The following is a 9986-nucleotide window of genomic DNA, read 5'->3' on the forward strand; positions in this document are numbered from 1 at the left end:
AAAAAAAGAAATAAAAAAAAGAAAAGTCTTTAAAACAATTTAAACTTGCTGTGGCCACCGCTTTGACTGGAATAGACTCCCAAATACCTAAACTTGGAAAAGGAACCATATACAAACCAAGCACCAGTAACAGGTTTAAAAAAAAATTCCTCTAGAAATAAGAACTGACAAAGCAGCTCATATGCCCCAGCAGGAAGCCAAAGTACATTGTACATCCTGCAGTACCAAGGCAACTCCCTATTGTACAAAATGGCATTGGCACATCACTACATGTAATGTAGGTTTATGTATATCTAAAAACAAAAATTGTTTCATTCCATTTTATGCTAAATAATTTTTTCATTGTGGCCTCGTGTTCCCACATGGTACCACCTTTTTTTCAATAATTCCAAAAATAAAATGTAAAACAAACTTTTATTTCGTCTATTTTTGCCCTGATATGTCCTTAAAACAAATTATTTACCTTCTATCAAATTAAGAGCACTAATTTTGATCTACTGTAAAAAAATAAAAGTTCTTTCAATTCTAACGAACAGATATACGAAAACATCGCATATAATTAAATTGAAAAATTTTTCAAAACCCTACAATCCAATTGATTTATAAATAAAGTGACTTTTTATTGTAATAATGTGTGGCAGTATTTATTCGACAAAATTGTCATATTGGCCATTTTGTTTACTTTATAAATAAGTAACTTACAATGTCCTTACTTCAAAGTGAATAGAAATTATAACTTTTGCTGGCATTTCGTTAATAATTCAAATTGGCTGGCTTCCAATATTTTCTCTGCGTTATATCTGATTGAACAGTAAGTTCATTATCTTGCTTTCACTATAGACATTAATATCATTATTATCTGTCCATATTCTCTGGGTAATTTATATGTCGGAGAATTTATGTAATAGGATTGAAAATATTCACCTTCATTGATGTCAGAGCGCATACTATTTTGAGGTTTGTTTGAAAGTTAATTTAAAAATACATTCTAAACTTTTAATTTAAATAAAATTATTACGAGGTATATTGCTCAGAACAAATACAATGAATTTTATTTATAGTTATCCAAATGACCAAGAAGAAATATCACAAAAATTTACAACTAAATCTAAATATATCAGTTTGACTGCATTACCGGTCTCCTGGGAGCGGTGTTCGTTATTAATAAAGTGCAGTATGTAAAAAAGGCATATCTTCGTTAACATTCGTTTGTTTTAAATGCTAAAAACAGCATTATACTTGTTTTAAGATTTGAAACATTTCTAAAAGAAAAAAATGTACCGGGCTTTGGGGGTAGGTAACGCACAGACATTACAATTACATAAAACCAAAGGCAATTATTGATTACCATCAAGCAAAACAAAAGAGTAGACTTTAGTGATCAGATGAGTTCCTATTATTCCGTTTTAAGAAAAACTTTTAAATTGTACCAAAAATTAGCTTTTAAATTTTTGCTTAAACAGTTATTGTAAATGCCTGGATTGTTTATAACAAGATTAGTTGTTCTACAAAAGTATGTATAATAGAATTTAGAAGAAGATTGGCACGGGAGTTACTTGTTAGTTCAGTTACGCACTAAGACACCTCTACCCCCAAAAGAGTTCTATATACTTTTGTTAAACCGTCAGGACCTGGAAAGAAAAGAAGAAAGAGAATCCCGAAAGGTAGAGGTAAAGAGGAAGAGGTACGATTTCGGCCAATTTGCCTTCTTAGTTCGATAGCTAAATTACACGAACAGCTTGTAAAAGGCCGACTTGAGCGAGATCTAGAAGAAAAGCATGTGCTGAGCGACCGCCAATATGGTTTTAGGGCCAAAAGGTCTACCATAGATGCAGTCACAGAAGTGACCTCTTTAATTACGCAGGGTACAAAGAAATGGGAGGCTCTCATCCTTCTTGACGTCAAGAATGCCTTTAATACGACATCATGGGAAAAAATCATGTCCAGGCTGGGAGAATTGGGCGTTACTGAGTACCTGGTCAATGTAATTGACAGATAATTTACTGACAGGTACATAAGAGAAAAAGATACCAGCATCAGTTTGCCGTAGGGGGTTCCGCAGGGTTCAGTATTAGGTCACATCCTGTACCACGAGTTGGTGAGGCTACAGATGCCAAGGGAATGCACTCTTGTAGCTTATGCCGATGATCTCGCACTGGTTGTAAAGATAATGAGAGGAGAGAAAGAATGGGGAGAAGTACACTGTCTGATTTCTGGGGTGATGAAGAAAAAGGAGCCGGAGGACAGAGGAGAAAACTGAGCCAGGGATCTAAAATTCATGGTTAATATTATTTATTAGTTTATGGCCTAACGTCTGAAACAATTTCTAATTTACGGTAATAGGTATGGTTATTTATAAAATTTTAGTTTTATATTTTAGTTGTTCATTGAGTGGCAAGACCACCTCTCTGGAACGGTGGTTAAGGTTTTAGCCGGAACGCGGTTAATCCGGCACTATCCTGGGGTTTTTTGGCCTAGTATCCTACTCGGTCGAAAGATGCCAGGGTGTCTTGTTTCGTGACGTAGATATCCAAAAAAGATTTCCCCACCGTTGCCTATCAGAATTCAATGGATACCTTTTTAGGCTCTTACTGAAATCTAGCAATACGGCAATAAAAAAAATTAAGTAATTAAATACATTCAAGCAAACAGGCAAGTAATATGGTGGCAACAATAACAGGTTTTTGCAATGAATCTACTGGACAACCAGGGATATGTTTATCTTGCTTTAATAGCATTCATAAAAAAAATTATTTTTCTGAAACTTAATTCTATTTTGTTTAATAACTAATAACACATTATTTAGTTTACACATTTTTTCAAATATCATTTATACTAATAAAATAAAATATTAAGAAATCTTCTGTCATTTTATCTTTTAATCTAACTCTGTATAAAATAGTTGGCTGCCTTGACACTTTAAAACATTCTTAACAGGAAACCCAAGCAAAAAACGGATGGCAATGGTAAGTTTTTAATTTTTTTTTATTTTAATAATTTATCTTAAAACTCGTATAATTTATATTGTATAACTGTAAAAATATAAAAACTAATTACGTCATTACCGGTCCCCCACGGTCTGTAACGCATCGTGTTCGCAGAAAGCTATGCACAGTTCCGTGGCACAGTATATTGCTGAAGAATTACTTACTAGTCCGTGGTTTACATATTTTGGAAACGCAGTCAACCTGTTATATCATTCTGTTCACCATTATCCCTCGCTTTGTAGATCCATTAAGATTGTTATAGTGAGATGTTTTATATTCAGATGGTTGAAAAATAAAGGATAAGTGTTTTAAACATATTGTTACGATAAATATTATGGCTCATAAAACTGTAAATATATTATTACTAATTCTTTTCTATTCTAGTAATTTCTGATGAGTCACCCACGATTAAAAATTTCCAGAAGCAGGCCGAATAAAACCAGAATGAGTGACCAGAAGAACCTTCTCGGCTCTTCGATGGGGGATCGCCGCGATTCTCGAATAACGGCATTTTATATTTAAAGAGGAATTTTGTTGTAAACAGTTAGTTAGTTTTTGAACATCGCGTCGAGTTTTGAAAATGTAACGCACGTTACATTTGAAAATATAACGCAATATAATTATTAGTGTAAAATAAATTAGTTATATTGTACAAATAAAGACTTTAAATAAACTTGTAAGTGTTATAAGTGTAGAACCTTTGATAATAAATAAAAACAATAAGTTACATTAATAAAAAAATAACAATATAGTCAAATGAAGAATGACGAATTTTAAATTCTTCACATTTAAAATAAAGGCCTTAAGCTGTCTTTGTTAGAATCTATGGAATTTAAAAAAGTAACTGAGCATTTGACCGAATTAAATTCTTGTAGAGGCGTACGAGTGGACTGAAAGTGTGAGTTCTCTTTAAAGAGTTATAAAAGATTTCGGACTTAAATAAAAGAAAATGAAAGATAATTTAAACAATTACACTTAGATGAAGAGATAAAAGTCTGAATAAAAATAGCTCAAACAGGATTTGTAAAATCCTAAATATTCACAAATAAGAAATAAGTTTGGTAGTTGGATTACGGTTCGTAGAAAGCTGTTTGGTAGCAGGTGCCATATGAGGAAGAAACGTGGCATTGAAATACCAATCCATAATCCATAAGAAATCTAACTAAGTAATATCAGAGATTGGACTAACCTCGGTGTAAAACATATATTTTTCGAAAAAAAAACATACAGAAGTTAAAACACTTCACCATTGTATTTAAGTATATAAAAACATATAGCTAAAACTTTTACAAGTGTCGTCAAAATTTATACAGTAGCAGCATAACGTTTTCGATCTAATCAGATCATCTTCAGTGCTTTATGTACTTAAAGCTAACAATGAATTTGTGGCTATAACATCCATATATGGGTTTACATCTTTCCAAATTTAAATTATATGTTTACTATAGGTCGATGACAATGGATAAAATTTAATACTTGAGGAGCTACATGTCTCTCTGCTCGGTTTTTTACACGTGGTTCTTGTCAGTTAAGACGACAGAGATCAACTGACCAACGTAATACTGCTACTGTATAAGTTTTGACGACACTTGTAAAAGTTTTAACTATACGTTTTTATATACCTAAATACAATGGTGAAGTGTTTTAACTTCTGTATGTTTTTTTAAACGATGGTTTACAGCCAACTACTGAGATTTTCCCATTAATTTTTTATATATTTTTCGTTTCAAAAGATAGAAAAGTATGTAAAGAAAAGTTCCCCAATCTTCATTAGAAGCCGGCACGAGAAGATGATTAATTGAATTAATTAATTAATTCAATTAAATTCAACTAAACGTCGTATTTTAAAGCGAAAAATCTTTAATTGTTTTTAATGGGACACCCTGTATATCAATATTGCGTTAAAACAGGATCTGTTGCATATATTCCTCATTAGGATACGGACATTCTTTGTATTTGTCGTCTATGATCAATATTTACCTATTAATCAATTATCAATATTAAATTATTAACAGCGCCTTTCAGAATTAATTATTGATGTAGTTCTTCCAATTTCTTTTTCTTGTTTAAGTTTTTCTACTTTACAATTTAAATATTAATTGCTACTTCGATTTTAATCTAGGATAGATTGCACGTCTGTTAACTTTTTACTTCGATTAACATTGATTGTATTACAGGCTCTCTCATTGCATTTGTGAAGTTTTAAAATAGTTTTTAAATAGACTAAACTACAGTGTTTTTTTATTTACAAATTCGCATCAACCCGAAGGTTATTAGCGAGAATCAGATTTACAATATTAAATATATTATATATTAACAAAATTATTAGCTTTTAAGTAGTTTAACATATTTGTGAATGAACAATTTGCACCAAGTGCTTTCTCTAAGTTTATTGAGATACCATAATTGATTCTTGCTGTGGAGAAAACTGGGCAGTCTACAACAACATGTTTCACCGAGAGTTTAACGTTACACTGCTCAAATTTTGGTTCGGATTCTTTAGTAATTAAGAACGTGTGCGTGGCACTGCTATGACCTAATCTAAGACGAGTTATTGTCACTTGATCCCTTCTTTTAGTGGGGAAACATCTCCATGGTTTAATGTCCGGTTTAATATTCCGAAGATTGGACACTGAAAATTCTCACCGGTTTTGCCACTCATTTAGGATTCGCGATTTGATAACACTTGAAACATCACTAGCTATCACGTATTTCACAATAATAGAGTCAGCTGAATTGACGGCTTCACGCGCACACTTATCTGCTTCTTCATTACCTCTAATACCATTATGTGATGGGATCCAAATAAAGATTACCTCCTTATTACAATTTTCAATCTCTATCAGATTTTGTTTTATTTTTTCAAGAATATGATTCTCTGGGTATATTCTTCCTATAGATTATAGTGAGTTTAGTAAATCAGTCAAAATTATATATTTCTGATTTGGTTAGGATATAATATATTAGAAGACTCAGTAGCCGAAAAATTACATAGAAATCTACAATATAAAAGATTACTTGTCACAAAATTTCTAATCTATTAAATTAAAATGTTAGAAAATAATATATTGTTTGTTATTTCCTTGCCGTGAATTTTTAAATAAAATCTTTTTTAATTCGTGGGTTTGTCGGTCTGTTATAAATAAGTCACTTAATTATTGCTTAAGCAATTCAGCTGTTTGTCATTTTCAAACGGAACTTCAATTGCTTAACATTACTAATACACAATTATATTTTATATCTATACTATTTGGTGGTTTTACATGGAATGGAAAAATGGTATCTGACCCTAAAGTACATATGACAGGTATTTCAAAATATGAGTGGTTCAGGATCATATCTTAAACATCTGTCAATGGTGCACTAAAAACTAGAACTAAAAGAAAATAACAAAATTACTTTTCTTGCTTCAAGTTTAGAGTATAAAAACAATAACCAACCAATAACAACTAACTGGTTTACAAAAGATGTTTTATCTGAAATATATTTAAATTTTAATACCAACGCAACTATAACGCATAAAAGAAGTGTTGTATTCAGTCTTGTTGACAAAGCAGAAAAAAATAATTATCCACCAGAATGTTACAACCATCTAATTAAAAAAAAGTTGCATTGTTAGAAATCAATCTAATTATTATAATTATATATAATTATAATAATTAGATTGATTTCTAATAGTATAGGAATTATAATATAATATTATAATTCCTATACTAATCCAATACAAACCAAGCCATACCTAGTAATAATAATAGTAATATCACTAAATTAAAAACAAACACTATATCGTTACCATAACACAATAATGGATTCTTTAAAGGAATGTCGAAAATTTTGGCAAAATATGGTATCAATTTTGGGCATAAATTGTCAAAAACATCCGGAAAATATTTTTCCGTATACAATTCAACGTATATTGTACAAACACACCAATATCTAAATAAAAGGATTCTTACACAAAAAGAAAGTGTACAAACCAACAAATTAAACACTACAGCCTTAGCCAAGCATTTTTTAGAAAATGGCCATTCATTTGATTTTGAAAATGTACAGATTTTAGGAAAGGAACAAAACTACAACAAACATGTGTAAAGGAGATGATTTGCATAAAAAAAATCAAAATTCTATCAATAATAAGACTGATATCAAAAATCTTTCCAATATATATCATAATTTAATAATTTGGAGTAACTATCCTCTTAAAGAGTTCTTTAACAAATTACCGTGCAGTCCTGAAATACTTTGGCCCCTGCGAAAGTCGGAACTGGGAATGAAGATGACGCAGTTTTAGGAGATGACTTCTTTTCAACTGCCTTCGCTTTGACCGGCTTTTTCTTTGTCTTTGATGGTGCTTCTTTAGCCTTAGTAATTTTCTTTACAGATTTTGTCTTTTCGTTGGTAGCAGAATGTTAGAAGGCGGTGGCAGTTTTTTTCGGTTTATTTGTTCCTCCAGCTTTCATTTTTTTCATGAACTAGGCTTTGTCGATCCAGAACACTTTGAGATAGACGCTAACTTAAAGATCTTGACGCTCCGTTTCCCTTTGTTTACTCCAACGATCCAGTAGCAACTGCAGCTTTTAAATATTTTTTATAAACGGGTTAACTCTTTCCGTATCTACTTTGTAATTTGCAGCAATATTATTCTTAATAGTTTGAACATAAGGACCACCTCTTTTTGGATTGTTTTGCCTTATTTTCATTTTTGAATGGGGAAGGTCTTTGTGGCGTTTTAGAGTCCGTGTAAATTTTTAAACAAAACTCAGATAATATACAATACGTAACGTTCGGGAGACTGATTTAAATAGCTATATTTCACTTTTTGAACTCAATAGGCGCGAGACTATCGCATTTACACACATCGACATCGACAATTGCGGATGTGAATGCATTAGCACGGGAACGCTCGTCCACACTTGTCGACTTTATCAAACAACGATTGGGCATAAGTAATTATAAAAATTGTAAAAACATAATTTTTTGGCCCCAAAAATTACGGGTCCTAGACACGTGCCTAGGTTGCCTAGGCCTTAGTCCGCCCCTACACAATAGTAAAAAGTAATATATATATATATATATATATATATATATATATATATATATATATATATATATATATATATATATATATATATATATATATATATATATATATATATATATATATATGTAAATACTTTTTTCTTTTTGGGTGTGGTAGTCAATAAAAAATAGAGCTTTGCTAAGGCGTACTATTTATTCTGAATCCAAGCTTTCGGTGGTTTTTTGCCACCTTTATCAAGGTCTACAAAGAAAATTACTATGTTGTAACAAACTGAATGGTGCCAAAAAGGCTGTAAAAAACTATAAAAAACTTACCCGAATGTAAGATTCGTGGCATAAACAACAACGTTAAATAACATGATAAAACTGAGGTTGCAACTAAACTTAAAAATGTTACTGTTAAAAAACACTTTAAAAATTACTAAAAACGTTAAAAGTTAAAAACAAAATGAAGGACGACATGTTAAAACAGTCGTCGTTGTAGGCTTGATTTCAGTCACATTTCACGAGCAGAAAGAGAAAGTGAGTGGATAATTATTGTTTAAATAGTTTGGAGAAAATACAAAAAACAACTTTGAAAATAACGTCTAACAGAATACTGTTAGTGAATTTTTAGTACTGCCAACTGTATTACCAACTTGAAATTAAGCGGGAAATTAAAAATGTAAATTATAACATAAGCAATCGAAAGAAAATAGTATTTAGTAAATAGGTTTAGAAAAAACAACTCAAAACAAAACAAAACTGAATTAGTAATTGCAGTTTGATCGCAAATATTCAATTAATAATGAAATTTCAAAAAAGGAAAGAAACAAAGAAAACTCTGAGATGCAAAATAGCTCAGTCAAAAGTCAATATAAAATTGTAAATTTTGCTAAGATTCTGGATCTCAGATCTCTTATTAAGATTGTTATTATCACTCTTGCTGATATGTACCATCTCTAAGAAAGTTCTCTTGAATTTATTTTTCTCTCTGGCTAATATTTTTACATTGTTGAAATCTATCTTATGGTCTAGATCGATAGTATGCTCTGCCAAAGCACAAGTAGGTTTGTTTAATCTACAATCACTCTTATGAGAAATAATACGGCTAGACAGATTCCTTCCAGTTTCACCAATGTACGTGGATGGACATTCAGTACAATGAATGCAATAAACAACATCTGTAGTCTCTAGAGTGGTTAGGGGTTGTTTTATTTTGCTATACAGCTGACGTATGGTTTTGATGTTCTTGTTAGCTATTTTGATATTCTTAAAGTCTTTAAAAATCTTAGTGAGTTCAACGGTTAGTTTCGGAATATATGGAAGGGCATAAAAATACACACTTGTTGGAGCAGAAATATTTTGTGCTGAGGGCACTGATTGTGACATAGTAAGTATGTTGTTTCTATTAATTTCTATTAATTTTTAATGTCCCCTTTGTTAATAGAAACAACATACTTACTATGTCACAATCAGTGCCCTCAGCACAAAATATTTCTGCTCCAACAAGTGTGTATTTTTATGCCCTTCCATATATTCCGAAACTAACCGTTGAACTCACTAAGATTTTTAAAGACTTTAAGAATATCAAAATAGCTAACAAGAACATCAAAACCATACGTCAGCTGTATAGCAAAATAAAACAACCCCTAACCACTCTAGAGACTACAGATGTTGTTTATTGCATTCATTGTACTGAATGTCCATCCACGTACATTGGTGAAACTGGAAGGAATCTGTCTAGCCGTATTATTTCTCATAAGAGTGATTGTAGATTAAACAAACCTACTTGTGCTTTGGCAGAGCATACTATCGATCTAGACCATAAGATAGATTTCAACAATGTAAAAATATTAGCCAGAGAGAAAAATAAATTCAAGAGAACTTTCTTAGAGATGGTACATATCAGCAAGAGTGATAATAACAATCTTAATAAGAGATCTGAGATCCAGAATCTTAGCAAAATTTACAATTTTA

The sequence above is a fragment of the Diabrotica undecimpunctata genome, chromosome 4 (assembly GCF_040954645.1).
Source record: "Diabrotica undecimpunctata isolate CICGRU chromosome 4, icDiaUnde3, whole genome shotgun sequence".
Lineage (NCBI taxonomy): Eukaryota > Metazoa > Arthropoda > Insecta > Coleoptera > Chrysomelidae > Diabrotica > Diabrotica undecimpunctata.